Source organism: Schistocerca cancellata, chromosome 1 (assembly GCF_023864275.1).
Source record: "Schistocerca cancellata isolate TAMUIC-IGC-003103 chromosome 1, iqSchCanc2.1, whole genome shotgun sequence".
Lineage (NCBI taxonomy): Eukaryota > Metazoa > Arthropoda > Insecta > Orthoptera > Acrididae > Schistocerca > Schistocerca cancellata.
The window spans coordinates 921,732,206-921,746,004 of NC_064626.1; the positions used below are offsets into that span (position 1 = coordinate 921,732,206).

General features: G+C 41.2%; 1 protein-coding gene across 1 annotated transcript in view; it reads left to right on the top strand.

The window, feature by feature from the left end:
• LOC126114536 (SAM and SH3 domain-containing protein 1-like) overlaps positions 1-13,799 on the top strand; it is a 443,876-nt gene that overhangs the window by 401,776 nt on the left and 28,301 nt on the right. The gene's annotated exons all lie outside the window — the stretch shown is intronic.

A 13,799-nucleotide genomic window follows, 5' to 3' on the forward strand; every position in this document is an offset into this window, starting at 1 on the left:
TGTAATGCAATTTTTCCACATTATGTGCATATTTAGAAAAAAACATTTAATTCCAGTACTACAGCAGATGGCGCATCTAAACAGAACACTCATTAGATAAGCAGTATAAGTCATTGTCATAGATAGCTTGCTTAGGCCTACTGGTAGCAACATTACACATTATCGACAGACAGAGAGCATGCATGCATTTTGCTGAAGATACCACAGATTCAGTCACATGCTGAATATTGAGGTGATGTGCATACAACGAGGTTCAGCATCTCCACTTTATTCCTGAAAATTATAGGGACAAACTGAAGACACTAAACTGGAATAATATTATATATGCAACAAATTACACCAAAAGACTTTTGAGCCTTGATTGGTGTACCACTGTCATGAAAAACAGGTCATTAAGTGATGCTTGTAATTATTTCTTACATATCATTGTGACTATCATTAATGAGTAGAGTCCCCTCATATGTAAACACAAGAAGAGAAATATAACTGACATGTATTCACCTTAGAATAATTGAAGGATTCTTTTAAAAAATTACTGTGACCAATCTTATACTAATAATGAGTATAGACATTCATACACCAAATTAAAAGAGATTTGCAGAAAAGAAATCATTTCCACAAAGAAAAAAGCCATTGTCAACTGCGTTTCTCAATCTAGTAACAAATTTAAAACAGCTTGGAAAATAGTTAGAGCAGAAAAAGGGGTCACTACAGAAAATTTACCTGTTCCTATGAATGCGAATAAGCTAAACAATAGGTTTTCACAAATTCTGGCCAGATGAAAATAGTTTGGATGACAATATGAATAGACTTCCCAGTTCACAAGAAGCAGAGCTGAAGATAGACTTGCAAATTTGTGTGCTGAACAATCTATCCTAAGCATATACTGGATGTACCCAGACCACTGAGCAACTCCAGGACTAAAGACATATATGGTTCCTCTAATTTTACTGTAAAAGAATAATAGATAGTGGCACAGTATCCATTACACTTGTGGGTATTTCGGTGACAAGAAGTACTTCCCATATAAATTGTGGACATGATCATTACTCAATACGTAACATTATTGCACACCAAATCCTAACCAACATAAATACGAAGAATAATTAACAGAATTTTACAATGATAATAAATACTCTCTTCCAGACCAGCGATTCATCATTTGTCTCTTGTGCCGGCTACTTGCATAGTAACTGATTTTGCCACACAAGCCCCCCCACCCCCCCTTTTAAACCTGGGCACTCCAGGAGCATCGGGGTACTAGAGCTTAACCTTTTGGTGAGCCATCAGTACAATCAGCTGGAAGGGGGGGGGGGGGGGGGGAGGATAGTGTAGGCCTCCATCTTGAGTCTTCTGGAAGGCTGCAGCATCACTCAGTATTGTAGGGCTTGGTGCAGGTGGGTGGAAAACTGACAGGATGGTGCTGCAGAGGTAGGCAATCTTTAGTTGCTCTACAGAGACGTCTCATGTCCGCCATTCTGCTCACTCGTGAAAGTGTTCTTCTCTTTCAAAATTAGGCTGTAGAGAACAGTAATGGTGGGTGCACAGCATTATCTCTGACCTAGACATGTGATGCTGTATGAAGATCTCTATGGATGAAAACCCTTCTCTATCCATGACTGACAGGTGGGACTGCATGCAAATGTCTCATGTGGGAGCTGAACTGTGGTGCAAATTCTGTCACTGTTACTTGAGCAGTTGGCTGAAGTAGTGCTGGTACAATGAGTTCACCTGGTACATGCAACTGCTTGCTGTAGGCCAGTTGGGCTGGTGGACATTGCAGACTATCCATTACTGTTATGTGCAGGCTGAGAAACACCAGCAGCTAGGCATCCATACATCAATGAGTAACAGATTAGCACCATCTTTAGTGTGTGATGCAGCCACTCTGCCTGAGATGGTAGCTAGTGGTGCAAAGATGGTTGCAGCTGTGTAGTTGAAGCAGCTCATTAAACAGCTGCAGTTCAAACTGGCGTCCAAGGTCAGTCATAATGGCTTGAAGAATGACAGACCTGGAAAACCTTGTAAGCAACAATGCCTCTGCAACCAACTCCACGCAGATGTCTGGTATGGGAGTAACTTCAGGCCACATCATGAAATGATCCACTATGGTAACTAGATAGCAGTAACTATCAGAATAGGGTAACAGTCCTACTACATCCTCATGTATCTGTGAAAATCTTGCTTGCGGCATAGGTAATTCTGTGGCAATGTGTGGGCATTGTTTGTCTTGGGACATGTCACAGCAGATGGTAATGGCTCAATATGGAACAATAATATGTCACAGCTGCAGGGCTGTGTGTTCACTTTGGAGCAAGTCATGCTGCACTGTATCCTCAAGCTTGTGGGCCACTATCTCAGCTCATGGCACCATTGCAGGCTGGGCAGTTTTGCAGCAGGCAGTTTGCAGAAATGTTGTTTCTATCTGAAATGTGGTGTTTATTTGTAGTAAATTGAGCTAAATATTCCACTTGTCTGTACTGCAATGGTGCGTCACAATCTGTTGTGCATTGGCAGAAACCAGTTAGTGGTTTGTGGTCAGTAAAAATTGTAAAATGTCATCCTTCCAGGGGGAATCAAAACTGTTTAATATCTGTGTAGATCATCAGTAACTCACAATTCACAGCACTTTATTTCTGCTGCTGTGGTGTAAGGTTCAGAGAGTAAAAGGTGAGAGGTTGCCATTGAGCAACCACTCTCTGTTTCAGCACTGTGCCAATTGCATTTTTGCTCACATCCACTCCATTAGAGCCAATAGAGAACCTGTGCACAGGTGAGCCAGCCATGCCACTTGTACTAAACATTACTTGACTTTATGAAATGCCACTTTTCTCACCAATACCCAGAATGGTGGAAGCCTGACAAAATGGATCATGGAATACATGTCTTTCCAATTTATGTCAGTGCCTGCACATTGCACTGTAGCTGGAGATGTAGTTTTCCCAACTTTAACTTCAGTCTCTGGAAACTGCAATGTCCTGTCTCTTATTATGATTATCATAAGAAAAGAAAAAATCCTAGTTCCAAATCTCCACTTCAAGAAATCATGTGGGTATTTTGATGACAAAAAATAATTTCCATATAAATTACAGAAATGATGATTACTCAGTACATAACTTTAACATACACTAAATCATAAAAAAAGTAAATATGAAGATTAATGAACAAAACTCTACATTGATGATAAATACTCTATGCCTAACAAGTGATTCACCTTTTGTATCTTACCTTATAAGTGGTATGTTTAGAGAGGTAACATTTCCATACTGCCCAAAACAGACAACTGTGCTGCCCAAAATTTAAGACCTATATCATTAGTACAAGTACTGACAGACTAGTTAAATAATTTTTTTTTAGTGTAACAACCTACTTAACAAGGCCCAATATTGTTTCTGAAGTGGGCTATTAATAATTAAGGCAGTTCTGAAAATAGGCAGCACAGTTATACCACCCAAGTAGATCTAACCAAGGCCTTTGACATTGTTTCTCAGTAAGAAATTTGACAGATATGGAATAACTGAAACAGAACTAGCGCTACTAAAACCATATTTGGCAATTCATATTTGTTGTTAATTCAAATAACAAATCTGGCTTTCTGAATGTAGAATATGGCTTCTCACTAGGGCTTGTGTTGCAACCTTTCTTACTTATTGTCTATGTGAATGACTTGCCCAACATATTACCACATAAATCCATGATGTCCACCGATGACACAAATTTCATCACATCACATAAGGATGTACAGTTTGTCGCACAAAAGAACAACCTCATGCTAGAAAATGCATCTCAGTGGTTCTCAGAAAAGAGATTGATATTAAATAACAGTAAAACTAAACACATGTTCATGTTCATTTCCCATATTAATAACATAGGAAATTAACTGTGCACTCCATAAAACTGTTAGGCATCTCCCTCAATAGTAAAATTTGCCACAAGAAAGATCCACAGTAAGTTGGCAAGAGTTTTGTACTCCTAAGAAAACTAAAGATTGTGCAAGTTAAGAGCTCATGCTTATGGCATACTACGCCTTTTTCCATACACACTTACACTGTGGGAAACTTCTTTGTAGAAGCTCCACTGGGGAAAAAGAAGTCTTTCTCTGCCAGAAGGAAGCTATTAGATGTATCTTTGGTTCAAGTAACTTAATTTCTTGGAGGCAATACTTTGTTGAACACAAAATACTTAGTTTCCTATTGGCACATGCTCATAGTAATTATGCATGCCAAATACAATGTCCACATTCATGCAATTAGATCACATGTGCACTCATATGGAATCAGTAACACAAACTTACTGGAAATTTGTTATATTCGAATAAGTGAAGTAAAAAATAATTTTTTACGTGTTGGCAAAATATTTTTCAACATTATACAATGCAACACAAGGCAATTGTATGAAAATAAATTTAATTTGTTGGTAGAGTCGTGTAATAATATTTATATATCTATTTACCATATAGCAGAGATGCTGAGTCACAGGTAGGCTCAACAAAAAGAGTCTCCCAATTATAGTTTTCGACCATTAAGGCCTTTGTCAACAATAGACACACATACGCACGCGCACACCCACCTTACACACACGACTGTAGTCTCGGGCAACTGAAACCACACTGCGAGCAGCAGCAGCAGCAGTTTATGATGGGAGTGGCGATTGGGTGGGGGTAAGGAGGAGGCTGGGGCAGGGAAGGGGACAGATAGTATGGGGGGGGGGGGGGAGATTGGCGGACAGTGAAGTGGTGCAGGTGAGATGGAGAGCTTGGGAGAGGTGGGGGGGGGGGGGGGGGGAGCAGAAAAGGAGAGAAAGGAAATCTGAGCTTTAGGGTGGATGAGGAAGAACAGTTCAATGAAGATTTGTGAGCTCCTCTCGGGTGTGCAGACTTGTGTGAGGTCTTGCAATGTTATGGAGAAGGAGAAGTTCATTTATATTTTCGCGATGAACACATGAATTCAGTTCTACAATTTCCTGAGGGTAGCACAATACATTCAGAGTTGATCATTGCACCATCTGGCAGGACATAAAACAGAATACCCACTTCAGAGTCCCAGAAGACAGTTGTCATGACTTTACCTGCTGAGTGTATGGCTTTGAACTTTTTCTTTGGAGAAGGGGTGGTGTAGTGCCAATCCATTGCTGTTTTGTTTTTGGTTCATGGTTCAAAGTGATGAACCCATGTGTCATCATCCATGACAATGCTGAACAAAAGATTGTCATGGGCAACCTCATAACATGCACGCAATTTTGCACAGGTGGTCTTTATTGCTTTTATGGTCTCCTGTTACGGGGTGAGGAACCCAGAGGGCACACATCTTTGAGTAACCCAACTGGTGGATGAATGTGTCAGCTCTATCGACAAGAATGTCCAGTAGGGCAGCAAGTGGTTTGAGTGTGATTCATTGAACTTCTTCAATGAGAGTGTCCACATATTTCAACATTGCAGGAGTCACAGCTGTGCAACTGCCAGGCGTATGAGAGATCGTTGAGGTTTGTTGGACCTTGTTGTGGTGATGACAGATGCCTGGACCGATGAGTCGCCATGCTTTTGTTGATTGCCAGGTCTCCATAGACATTCTGTAAGCATCTGTGTGTACTGTGATGCTCTGATTTTCCATGGAAAGAAACTCAGTCACAGCTCTCTGCTTGTAACATGCCTCTGATGCAGATGCCATTTTGAAACCTACATATAGCACTGTCAGCTATTGTAACTTCATGAAACTTCAGAGTCTTAAGCAGGAATACACCATGATGTCCCACAACAAATTCCACATTTTTCCACCTGAAACAGGCCAAGAAAAAAAGTCTTACATTACTTATTGAACATTCCTTGTATGTATCACTGTTCACTCACTAACATGGAATCAACACCGGATTTCAACATGCAGGCCATAGTTGTTACAACAGGTAGATGCAGCAGAATAGCACTGTTGTCTGGTGTATCACTATTACTATACATACATACATCTTGCTACTGCGGATCTCCCCATTGCAAATTTTATATGCTGCACACCAGTCTAGAAAGCAGTGGATGACATTTGCACTAGTAACTGTCAGTGATGAGCCAACCAAAGCACTGTGTAGGGGCCAACGGTACACGTTATCTGTGAATTTTCTCTTTGTTCTTGATTCCTTTGTCCTAATATGGCAGTATTGAAAAGACTTTTAACAAGTGTGTTGCGCCCTGTGATACAACAACGTTGTGGTGACCAGTACTTTTGTCAACACTGTATTTCCTTTGTTATGCCTTTTTCTGTAAAAATTGTTCATGAAGCAGTCTCCATTTTCAAGAAGGTTTTTTTTTATCTTTGGTTAGATGTTAATTACTCCTGCAGGTTAGTTTTAATTAGATAAAGGGGTACCATGAAGCACATTACACTGGTGCCATTTTTCGTGCTGGTAGTATTACACAAGGGGGACGAAGCTCATGAGTTCTGCTCTTTTTCTTATGAGCAGGAGATGGTTTCCTCCACATCTCCTCACCACACTAAAAGAGTGGAGAAAAACTGTGTGGATGTTAACTGCTGTCTACATCTCTATTCCACAACCCATTTTATGATGTGTGGCAGATGGTACTTTTGGTACCACTATCTCTCTCCCCTTCTCTCTACCATACATGAATCATGCATGGTAAGAATGATTGCTGCTAAACCTCCTTATTAGGTCAAATTTTTCAGATTCTCTTGTTGTGAGCTTTTCACAAGACTTATATGGAAGGAAGTAATATGTTACCCAACTCTTTCTGGAATGTACTCACTTGGAAGTTCAATAGTAAACCATTCAAAGATGCACAACACTTCTCTTGTAGCATCTGTTACTGTAGTTTGTTGAGCATCTCTATAATGTTCTTGCCCTGTCTAAACAATCCCTTGATGAAATTTGCCACTCTTCATTGAATCTCGTCTCTCTCTTGTATTAATCCTAACTGGTAGGGGTCCCACACTGATGATAAATTCTTAAGAAATGCTTGAACAAGTGCCTTATAAGCCACTTCTTTCTTGGATGAATTATGTTTCCACAAAATTCTTCCTGTGAATCTCGTCTTGGCATCTGCTTTTCCTACTATCTGTTATATGTGGTGAGTCCACTTCAGACTACTATGGATTGTTACTCCTAGATATTTTATACTAGTTACTATTTCCAGCACTCCTAGGTATTTTACAACAGTTGCTGTTTCCAGTTATGTTACATCAATATTGTAATCGTACACTATAGTCCAACCCATGAAAGATCGTGGTTTATGCATGTTGAGGCACAGACAGGAATGGCACGACTGACAGTTCAAAGCAACAGTTGCAAATACACACAAGTGTGTGCTCTCCGCTTGAAGGAAGTGTATATCCTGCAAATTATTTCTCACGCTAGCTTGTGCAAAATTTATCACTTAACCCCTCCTATCAATGATGACAACTTGCTACAAATGAAATACAGACTCACTAACTTGCTACAATCACTTTTAATGCTTGCATTAGCTACGGCATTCATAGCAGAGCACTCAGAACAGTACTGAACGCTCACTGGTTGTTGGAGTATGCATGATGTAGTTGTGCCGAACGAGCCTAAACTCGACTACCATCATTCATGACTTCAGCTACAGTGGATTACTTGCCTACCAATGCACAATATGTTATATTTATTTACATTCAGAGTCACCTGTTCTCTGCAAATCTTCCTACAGTTTGCTACGGCTGGTGTTGCTACTGTGTTAGAGGCAACCACATCATCTGCAAACAGCCTCATGGAACATCTGACATTCTCTGCTAGATTATTTACATATTGTGAGAACAGTAAGGAGCACTTAGATGTGTTAATTTTGTCCCATTAGGAGCACTGTGATGAGTTCTGTCTGCAAGGAAGTCTTGAATAGCCACAAATCTGGCCCAATACTCATAAGCATCTATTTTTTTCTCTAAATGGCAGTTTGAAACTGTGTTAAATGCCTTCCTGAAGTCGAGGAACATGGCATTAATCTGAGTGCTGATGGCTGTGGCACTTTAGGTCTGATGGACGGACAAGTGAGCTGCTTTTTCAAGATCTCTGTTTGTGGAATCCATATTAATTTTTATTGAGAAGACTTTCGTTCTTCAAAAATGCCATAATACATGAGTATAAAACATGTTTCATAATTGTACAACTGATTGATGACCCTTCTTGTAAATGGAAATGATCTGTGCTTCTTTTTCAGTTGGTCGGTACCCTTTGTTGCTCAAGTGAGCTTTGATAACCTACAGAATCTTACAGGTATCTCACCTGGTTCAGATATGTTTCCACTACTAAGCAATTATAGTTGCTTTTATATTCAGTGATCACTTATCTCAAAATCTGCCATGTTGGCATTTGTGCAATGGTTAAATAGAGGGATCATATTAGGATATTCCAGGATGAAACAGTTCTGGAAGATCAATTTCAGTATTTTGGCCTTGTCTCTATCGTCTTCCATTTCTGTGCCAATATGGTCACAGAACAACAGAATAGATTATTTGTATCCACTTATTGATTCTATAGAAGATCAAAATTTCTTAGGGTTTTTAGTCAGATTAGTTGGCAAAATTTTACTTTCAATATTGTCACGGAAGAAGCTGAGTAGCACAGTCACCGTGGTGTAGTGGTTATGATATTAGACTGTTGCAAGGAGGGTCATGAGTTCAAAACTCACCTGAACTGTAAAATTTTAATTTCTATGTTCGGTTTGAGTACATTCTAAAAGTATCCACAAATGTCAAGAATCATTGTACTGGAATGTTCTGTAACTGTATACATACAGTATTTGTTCTGGCTAGAGGCAGTTCGCACCGTGCTCTTATATGTGCAAGTGCTGAATAAACCTGCGTTAAGTAAAGTTAGTGTTCATCATTCATCTAATTACACATTCTTGTACATGACACTATTCTGGTGGAGATGCTGGATATTGGAACTTGTCATAGCGCACATTATTGATGACACAGTGGCTCCCATCAGGCCACGACAGAGCTGCTGTTTACGTGGCAAGAAACCTGAGTTCGAGCCATATTCAACAGATCGCAATCTATTGGAGACAGAAGAAGAGGACATTACGATGACAGCAATTGTGTGCCGCTACATGAGACATCCTTCCGGGATCTCTGGTGACGATGGCCAAGATCCAAATCAGTGGCTGAAGGTATATGAGCGTATAGCCAAATTTAACAAAAGGGATGACACCGTGTGTTTAGCTAACATATTTTTCTACTTGGAGGGCACTGCCAAGCAATGGTATGAGAACAATGAGAAGAAGCTCGCAAGCTGAGAAGTATTCCAGTTGGAGCTGCACAAGTACTTCAGCAACACACAATGACAGAAGCACAAGGCTGAAGATAATTAAAGTGCAGGACACAGTGTCCAGGAGAAACTACAGCATCCTACATTCAAGATGTCTTGGAGCTGTGTAAAATAGTGGATCCTAGAATGAAGGAGGAAGATAAGGTTGCACATCTCATGGAGGGTGTTGCTGAGGACATGTTTTATGCCCTACTCCTGAAGGAGGTTTCAACAGCAGACGACTTCATAAAATGGTGCCAGTATATCGAGACAATGCATCAAAAAAGAATTACAAGCAAGAAGTTTGAACAGCTTCCAAACATCGTATTGATGTCTGTGATGGAGGAAGGAATTGATTTCACAAGTGTTCTTCATCAGATAGTGAGAGAGGAAGTCCAGAGGGCACTTGGATTGCACGGCGAGCAAAAAACCGAGACGCTTCAAGAGGTCATAAGGGAGGAAGTGGAACAGACCCAGTCTCTCATACTTCCTTTCCCTTTAGAATGGTGAAAAAGTTGAGACCCAGTTGAAGTTATGTTCCTATAATGTCGCATGAGGTACCTGTTTGGGCACCAAGGAAGACTGACGTCTGGATGACCCAGGATAACCAACCAGTATGTTTCCACTGTGGACGACCGGGACATGTGGTGCGCTATTGTCAAAAGATGGTGGATATTTGATGATGCATGCGCCAGAAGACAGCAGACTGATCTTAGCCGACACCAACTGCAGGATGACGAAGATGAACAAGAAGATGTGCATGCAGGACAACGTAGGTCACCATTGCCGCAAGCTAGCCACTGGAGAGGACACTCCCCAACACACCAATCAAGGTCTCCATTGCTGTTTAGAATCTCCAGCCGATCACCTAGCTGCTGCAACCTGTAAAACTAAAGGGTGCAAACTTCCTTGGAGGTGAGGCCGCTGAAGAGAAAAATCCTCCACTGTCGATCACTACAAAAATGATATCCTCATGGATGGCCGACCAGTCCAAGGTCTTGTGGGCTCTGGAGCATCATATTCAGTCATTTTGGAGAAGTACTGTCGCCAGTTACAAAAAAAAAAAAAAAAAAAAAGCATATCAATTGACAACAAAATATCTCTGCTGAATGTGGCTAATGGGAAATATGTAAAACCTACAGGAACATGGGCATTCGTGTGGGTATAAGTGGCCATACACAGCCCTTAGAATTCATCATCTTACAAGAGTGAAGTCATGACGTCATTCTTGGATGGGTCTTTTTGAAAGCTTCTTAGGCAATTATAGATTGTGGTCACTCGAAGATTATGCTAGATGAGATGAGATACTGTGGATAGGAAGATGCGCATCCGAGTGTGTGGAGACTGTGTGCTGGATGAAGTGATCATTCCTGCAGTCAGTGCTAGAAAGGTAACTGTCATGTGTCATGCCATGCATCAACCCATGAAACTTGTAATGGAATGTAAGAGAAGCATACCACTAAAGAATAACTTGATCACCCCAGCCATCTCATTTAAGAACAGATTCAGTGAACTGTGGATAGTTAATTGTCACAGAGAACTGCAGATCCTTCCAAGATGCATGTGCATATCAAATGCTGAGCCATTAACTGCCAAACAGCTGAGCATTGTAGAAACCTCCCATGCCGAGTCCGAGTGCGAAATTGGCGCTACCACTATGAGACAATATCTTTTAGCTTAACTATCACCAGATCTCACTAAGGAACAACAGAAGAAGCTGTTTGCCATTCTTCAAGAGTTCTCTGAATGTTTCAATCCACAGGTGAATAGCAAATTAGACAAATCAACAGTGAAGCACGGGATTAGTGCTGGAGACCATCAACCAATAAGCTGTAGAGCATACCGTGTGTCAGCACAGGAACATTGAATAATTCATAACGAGCTAGAGAAAATGATGAAGAATGACATCATTCAGTCTTAGAAGAGCCCATGGTCATTGGCAGTGGTTTTCATCAGGAAGAAGGATGGTAGTTGGAGGTTGGTCTAATATATCTAAAAAGAAAGATGATGAGACTTACCAAACAAAAGCGCTGGCAGGTCGATAGACACACAAACAAACACAAACATACACACAAAATTCTAGCTTTCGCAACCAACGGTTGCCTCGTCAGGAAAGAGGGAAGGAGAGGGAAAGACAAAAGGATTTGGGTTTTAAGGGAGAGGGTAAGGAGTCATTCCAATCCCGGGAGCAGAAAGACTTGCCTTAGGGGGAAAAAAGGACAGGTATACACTCGCGCACACACACACACACACACACACACACACACATATCCATCCGCATATACACAGACACAAGCAGACATTTGTAATTGTAATTGTCACTGTACTTGGTCTGTATGATGAGAGAGCACCTACAGAACTATACACAGATGCCAGTGGGTATGGGATCGGTGCTGTTCTAGTGCAAATTTCGGATGGAAAAGATAAGGTTATAGCCTATGCTTCTAGGACACTTACAAAAGCCGAGAGAAACTACTCAACTACAGAAAGAGAATGTCTTGCTGTGATCTGGGCCATGTGCAAATTTCGATACTATCTTTATGGAAGGCCATTCACACTTGTTACAGGCCACCATTCACTTTGTTGGTTGACAGGTCTTAAGGCTCCAATAGGATGACTCACCCAGTGGGCACCATGTCTTCAAGAGTATGACATTACTATAGTGTACAAAAATGGAAGAAAACACCAAGATGCTGACTGTTTCTCAAGAAACCCTGTGCAAGACCATCAAGACACTGATGAAGATAGTGACTGTCTCAATGCACTCCAGGATCTCTCTGCTGAGCAGAAGAAGGACACCAAGTTATTTCAAATTTTTTTTTGGTCATCAGTCTACTGACTGGTTTGATGCGGCCCACCATGAATTCCTTTCCTGTGCTAACCTCTTCATCTCAGAGTAGCACTTGCAACCTACGTCCTCAATTATTTGCTTGACGTATTCCAATCTCTGTCTTCCTCTACAGTTTTTGCCCTCTACAGCTCCCTCTAGTACCATGGAAGTCATTCCCTCATGTCTTAGCAGATGTCCTATCATCGTGTCCCTTCTCCTTATCAGTGTTTTCCACATATTCCTTTCCTCTCCGATTCTGCGTAGAACCTCCTCATTCCTTACCTTATCAGTCCATCTAATTTTCAACATTCGTCTGTAGCACCACATCTCAAATGCTTTGATTCAAATTATGTTTGCCTCAAATTGGTCAGAGGATGTGAAAGGACAATTTAAGGTAGTTAATGGATTACATTGCAAGAAAAACTTTGATCCATTTGGATAGAGGGGGCTACCAGTGATTCCTAAACACATGCGCTTAGATGTTCTACAGAAATTCCATGACACACCTGAAGCTGGACATTTAGGATTTATTAAGATGTATGACAGGATCCACAAGAGATTTTTCTGTACTGGTTTATTTAGGAGTGTCCATCACTATGTGTCACACTGTTGAGAGTGCCAGAGGAGAAAGGCAGTTCCTCAGACACCACCTGGCTGACTCATACCAATTCCACCAGCTGAAACGCCTTTCCAGCATGTTGGGATTGACCTTCTCGGACAATTTCCAATGTCTGCTAGTGGCAATAGATAGATTATTATTTGCACTGGTTATCTGACATGCTATACCATTACAAAGTCTGTGAAAACAGCCTAAGCATTTGAGGTAGCCAAATCCATCATGGAAGACGTTGTATTAAAACTTGGTGCCCTGAGGTCGTTAATTACAGATCGAGGGAAAGTTTTTCAATCAAATCTTGTGACAGAGATAAGCCGTTGGTGCAACATTACTCATCACATGACAACTGCCTACCATCCACAAACTAATGGGCTTACTGAACACCTTAATAAGACCTTGGCTGACATGCTATCAATGTTCATCAGTGTTGAGCAGAGCAACTGGGTGAGATGCAACCTTTCATGACATTTGCCTACAACACTGCCAAACAAGACACCACAGGATTTACGCCATTTTTCCTGTTGCGTGGGCGTGAGGCAACTGTGCTGATGGACACTGTGTTTCCATTACATCCTGATGATGTGGACGACGACTACATCGGCCAGAACTGAGGAAGCTCAGCAGTTAGCTCAACTCCGCATGCTACAGGCTCAAGAAAATGATTGACAAAGGTATGACGTGAGCCATCACCCTGTTGTCTACCAGCCTGGTGACCTCATCTGGATCTTCACTCCTTCTTGGAAGGTTGGTCTCTCTGAGAAGCTCCTCAGGTGCTGCTTTGGACCTTATAATGTTGTAAAACAGTTGTCTGATGTTGCTTACCAAGTTGAAGACTTCAACCCCAACACAAGACAACGAAAAATCAGAGATACGGTCCACAACTTTTGAATGAAGCCCTATAAGGATCCTGCAACCCAGGGTAAATTCAAAGCTCCAGCGACAGGCAACAAGTGGAAAGGTGATGAAGAGCATATCGGCAAAGGAAGTTCTAAGCAGATCACTGCCAGGGCGAACATCAGTCATCGAGAGTTGGAGTATGCAAGACCAATGACTCATTCCCAGACTGGGAGGACGTAACACCGAGAT